The sequence below is a fragment of the Mustela lutreola genome, chromosome 8 (genome assembly GCF_030435805.1).
Source record: "Mustela lutreola isolate mMusLut2 chromosome 8, mMusLut2.pri, whole genome shotgun sequence".
NCBI lineage: Eukaryota > Metazoa > Chordata > Mammalia > Carnivora > Mustelidae > Mustela > Mustela lutreola.
Genome location: NC_081297.1, coordinates 144,868,586 through 144,874,906, shown reverse-complemented (window position 1 = coordinate 144,874,906; position 6,321 = coordinate 144,868,586).

Here is a 6,321-nt window from a genome sequence, read left to right as displayed (position 1 = left end):
TCTCTGTCAATTAAATAAATAAAATCTTTTTTAAAAAAGAGAGAATATTTAGATGCTTATTTTGTGGGTCCACTAGCAGATAGTGCAGAGATAAAAGGCCTTCTTCCTTTCCCTTTATATTTCTAATAGGAAATGAGGAGACAAAGTATAGATAGCAAGAGCAGTTTCTGTATTGCAGCCGGGGAAGAGACAGGAAGAAGATAGAATCCACAGTTCAGGGAGTGAGTCAGGAAGGAAGCATCCAAAATGTCAGTGGAGGGGTGTCTGGGTGGTTCAGTCCATTAAGCATCTGCCTTGGGCTCAGGTCATGATCTCAGGATCCTGTGATCAGCCCTAGGAGCCCTATGTTAGGCTCCTTGCTCAGCGGCGAGTCTGTTTTTCCCTCTCTGTCCCCTCCCAACTTGTACACACACACTCTCTCTCAAATAAATTAAAAAAAAAAACTTTTAAAAAATTGTCAGTAGGGAGCTGACTGACCCAGCGTTAGTGCTTTCAGCACATAAGAGGTCTAGCTGAACTCTCACTGGACTTGTGATAGGCGGCACAAAATCAGTATCCTGTGGATACACAGGACCCAAAGCTCTTTTAATAGGATGTGCTTTTTTTTTTTTTTTTAAGATTTTATTTATTTATTTGACAGAGAGAGAGATCACAAGCAGGCAGAGAGGCAGGCAGAGAGAGAGAGGGAAGCAGGCTCCTCGCGGAGCAGAGAGCCTGGGATGTGCTTTCTATAGAAAGACTCTGAGTCTTCGGGGGAACAGCTGCACCAGGTACTAGGAGCTAAGAGTAGTAGGTCTGTCACATAGCCCCAAATGGATCCAAACTGTGGCTCTCCTTGGTCCCATCTCTATACAACCACAACCGTTGGTTGTATTCGGGCAGCCTGGTGAAACAGGTGAACGGGTTCCCTTCGCAGGGGAGAACATTACAGAATTCCACCTCCAGGAGACTTGGACTTCTGAATCCTTCTAGGTCACTGGACCTCACTTCAAATTCACCTGGTACAGGGGCCCCTGGGTGACTCAGTTAGGCATTTGACTCTTGGTTTTGGCTCAGGTCATAATCTCAGGGTTATGAGATCAAGCCCCTCCCCACCCCATGCCAAGTTAGACTCTGCACTCTGCGAGGAGCCTGCTTGAGGATTCTTCCCCTCGGCCCCTCCTCCCACTCACACATGCTCTCTCTCTCAAATCAATCCATCTTTAAAAAAAAAAAAAACAAAAACCTAGAATGAAGAGCAGAAGACAAACTCTAGTTGCTACTCTTTCAGAATTCTAAGCCCAGAGTATGTCTGCCAGACATTAGTTATTTAGAGAACTATCCCGGCATAAAAGAGGTCTCACCCCTTGACCCTATTCCCAACTTACCATCACATTCCAGCAGAAACTGAAAAGCTGAATGAGGGAAACCCTATTCCTGCTCTGGTTTGTAGAATCTCTCCCTCTTCATCTTGTCCCTTCTGCCCATGTAGAGAGGTTTAGAAGTGAGAAAAGAAGAAACCCCTGAAAGAAAAAAAAAAAAATCCTATCACTTTCCTCAAAAAGATTTTAAGAGAAAGAGATTTGGAACCTGTGACCCACATTTAAGATCCATATGATCTAAGTTATCTATGTGGAACCTTTAGAAAAGGGTTCTACCTACGGTTTCCCTTTGTACTTCTTCCCTTCATGACAGTTGTCTGAGCATACGGTCAACCCCTCGTGCTACTGACACGCCAGCTTCGAGCCCCGTGACTCTATGCCAGTAATTTCAGAGAGGAATCTGGAGCTACTTTCAATATCAACATTTGCCTTCTTTAAGAAGGTCCCCTGCTGTCTACAAACTGGACATGAAACTCTTTTTCTTGGAAGGCAGCTATGCTCACCACTATACCACCAACGCAGAAACTCTTTTTCTTGGAAGGGAAAGAATGGTCCGTGACTTGTCTCATTGCTGGAAAGAGTTTCAAGGGCTAGCATATTCCAGAGACTTACAGGACTTTAATTCTAATATCCCCTCATTCCAGAAAGTGTTTCTCAATCTTTGTTCCACTGAGTAATAGTTTTTCCAAAATGTTTAGTGAATAAAATAGTCTAAGGTCAAATTATTTTGAAAAAATGTGTATAGGGGCGCCTGGGTGGCTCAGTGGGTTAAGCCTCCGCCTTTGCCTCAGCTCATGATCTCAGGGTCCTGGGATCGAGTCCCACATCGGGCTCTGCTGTCAGGGAGCCTGCTTCCCCCTCTCTCTCTACCTGCCACTCTGCCTACTTGTGATCTCTCTCTCTGTCAAATAAATAAAATCTTTAAAAAAATTTTTTTAAAAATATGTCTCTTTTGAAATTCTCTCCCTCTAGGGGATTTATGTTCATTAGTATATTCAGGTGCTGAGAAATCATAAAGAAATCTGTTCACCGGGCTTTTTCAAATATATATGACTCCATAAACCCCCTTTTCACTTAAGACCCATTAACACCTACCACTTCCTTAGGAAAGACTATCCTTGGCAACATAGGAGCATCTGGTTTCCTGATTGTTAAAATGAAGATCAATCAGTAACTCTAACCTCTTTTAAGGAAATAATCCAAGATTTTTTTTAAAAGCTCTCTATAAGAGAAGTTAATTACAATGTTGTTTATAACAGCAAAAACCTGGAAACAACTAAAATATCTTAAAATAAGTATCAAGAAAATATGTAATGGTGCAACCCTGTCAGAATATCATGTAACCACTAACAATATTATGAAGAATTCTTAAAAGCCTATGAAACTCATTAAACTATACATTAAAGAGTTCCTGGGTGGCTCAGTCATTAAGCAGCTGACTTCGGCTCAGGTCCTGGCGTCAAGCCCCATGCAGGGCTCCCAGGAGTCTGCTTCTCCCTCTCCCTCTGCCTGCTGCTCCCCCTACTGTTCTATCAAATAAATAAATAAAATCTTTTTTTTTTTTTTAAGATTTTATTTATTTATTTGACAGACAGAGATCACAAGTAGGCAGAGAGGCAGGCAGAGAGAGAGGAGGAAGCAGGCTCCCTGCTGAGCAGAGAGCCCGATGTGGGACTCGATCCCAGGACCCTGAGATCATGACCTGAGCCGAAGGCAGCGGCTTAACCCACTGAGCCACCCAGGCGCCCCAATAAAATCTTTTTTAAAAGTACATTAAATATATACAATTTTTAATGTATCAATTATACCTCAAAGCCATTTAAAAAACCCTATGAAAATATAAAGTATCAGGTGAAACTGTATGTACAACATGTTTTCAGCTACATACAAAATATACATAGAAAAAATATATGATTTAAAGGTCTTCTGGTTCTGGTAATATTGTGCACTACAGTTCCTGAAACCCTTCTCCTATATATCTAAAAACACTTGACATAATATTTTTAAGACACCATTTTTAGGTGGCTTGATGACCTGAAAGCAAGCAAGAAAAGGCCAATTAAATCAGGGAGTTGGTCAAAGTAGGGGGAAGAGTGAGCTCTTAAGAGGCTGAAAACCTTGGAATAGTCTAGAATGAGTTCTCAGCAGGGAAGGCATTGACCCCCAGGGGGCAATTATGACATAAGTGGGGACATTTCTGGCTATCACAGTTAGAGGCACAGTTGGTATTTGCTAGGTGAGGGGTCAAGCATACTAGACATCCTGAAAAGTACAGGGCGGTTCCTCACAACAAACAAATGAGTCTCTGTCCATTGATACAGGTGAAACATGGGCTTGTAATCATTTAAGCCTAGATCCTAACCCTGTTTCACACGATTTTAATACATACAGAACTTTTCAGGAATTCAACCACTATGTAAATCAAGGAAAAACTAAATCTTTTATTTGGAAATTTGTCAAGAATTGGTTATTTTGAAGATGGGATTGGGAGGGAAGACAAACCATAAGTGACTCTTAATCTCACAAAACAAACTGAGGGTAGCTGGGGGGAGGGGGTGGGGAGAAGGGGGGTGGGGTTATGGACATTGGGGAGGGTATATGCTTTGGTGAGTGCTGTGAAGTGTGTAAACCTGGCGATTCACAGACCTGTACCTCTGGGGATAAAAATATATGTTTATAAAAAATAAAAAATTAAAAAAAAAAACAAAAAACAATTGGTTATTTTGGAAAATGACATTGCCAGTGGCATCGCCAGCATGGTATTCAAGTCACAACTGCAACATACAAGGATCAGTTGGTGTCCCCAGAATTTACAAATTTGGTGAATCTATATCACGGGTTAAGCACCTGATTACTTTGTGGTCTTCTAGTACGGTGGGATTTGAGCATTTATATATTAAATACTTAAAATTTTACTACAAACTAGTTTTCTATTATTTCTCTATATCACATTTATGGTATTATATATGGATTTTGGTTGAAATGGTGTGGAATCACACACAGTGTCTACAAATTTCACTCCAGTGATATAAAGGAGACATTACCAACTATTTGTTATGTGGGCATTCAGTCTGATGGGATTGAAAATCACTGTAGTATATAACCCCTACAACTTGCCTTTCTCATTTAACATTAAGACAGAAATTTTTAAGCGTGTAGCTTAGATATATCATAGTTTATGTAAATATTTACTAGGAGTTTCTAATTCTGTGATGTTAGATACAATGTAATAACATCTGCCTACACACATCTTTGCACACATTACAAACATTTCTCAGGAACAGATACTAAGAAGTGAAACTACTAAATCGAGAGGTACCTTTTAACTTTTAAAAGGTACTGCCAAATTTCCTTCTAAAAATTCATACCAATTTACACTCTCACTAGTTTTATATCAAATAACCTTTCCCCCACATGTGTTCCTTCTCAACACTTAAGTTTTTCAATCTTTTCAATATTTGTAAATCTTTGTAGATAAAGTTCTCATGCTATGTTGCATTTTCCTAACACTAATCAAGTTGAATAAACATCTTTTCAAATGTTTCTGAGCCACTCTATTGCCTCAGTTAATTGGGAATTTACATCTTTTGTCCATTTTTTCTTTTTGATTGACTTGTCATCAAAAAGTTCTGAGTGCAGGGGTGCCTGGGTGGCTCAGTGGGTTAAAGCCTCTGCCTTCGGCTCAGGTCATGATCCCAGGGTCCTGGGATCGAGCCTCGCATCGGGCTCTCTGCTCAGCAGCGAGCCTGCTTCCTCCTCTCTCTCTGCCTGCCTCTCTGCCTACTTGTGATCTCTGTCTGTTAAATAAATAAATAAATAAAATCTTAAAAAAAAAAAAAATGTTCTGAGTGCAGAGTCTGACTTGTTGTGGGGTGGGGGGGCTTGATCTCATAACTCTGAGATCATGACCTGAGCCGAAACCAAGAGTCAAATGCTTAACTGAGCCACCCAGGGGCCCTCGTACCAGGTGGATTTGAAGTGAGGTCCATTTCTTCATATATTCTGACTATAAATTATTTGTTTAACACACATGTTAGAGATTAACTTTCTCCTATTCTATTTCCTAGCTTTTAATTTTGGTCATATGGAAATCCCAAATTTTGATATCATCAATCTTATCACTGCTTTCCTCTATTGTTTCATTGTTTTTTATCTTTTTTTTTAAAAAAGATTTTATTTATTTATATGAAAGAGAGATCACAAGTAGGCAGAGAGGCAGGCGGGGAAGGGGGAAGCAGGCTCCCTGCTGAGCAGAGAGCCTGATGTGGGGCTCGATCCCAGGACACTGAGACCATGACCTGAGCCGAAGGCAGAGACTTAACCCACTGAGCCACCCAGGTGGTCCCATTGTTTTTGATCTTAAAGAAGGTTTTTCCTGGGACACCTGGGTGGCTCAGTGGGTCAAGCAGCTGCCTTCGGCTCAGGTCATGATCCCAGCGTCCTGGGATCGAGTCCCACATCGGGCTCCTTGCTCGTCAGGGAGCCTGCTTCTCCCTCTGCCTGCCATTCTGTCTGCCTGTGCTCGCTCTCTCTCTCTCTGATAAATAAATAAAATCTTTAAAAAAAAATAAAAAGAAGGTTTTTCCTACATCCAGATATCATTTTTAATGGCCACATAATATTGCACTATATGGATGTACCATGATTTATGAAATTCTCACTATTAGAAATTTAGGTTGTTCCATCCTTTCACTAATATAAATAATGCTGTGTTCAACTTGATATTTCTAACATATGTTAGGGCCTGGCAAACAGCATAATAAATGTTTCTTGAGTGGGGTAGAGGAGAAAGGCAGGAAGATTTTTCCACCCTCACATATGTTAAAAAATGCAGCCCAATGTCAACCAAATTATCAGGGAATTAGCTCTAATTCTACTTCTCCTCTAGCCCATCTAATCAAGGGCTGACCCAGCTTCTGAAGTCTAGGCACGGAAGTACAGCTTTATCCTTCCCCTAAGA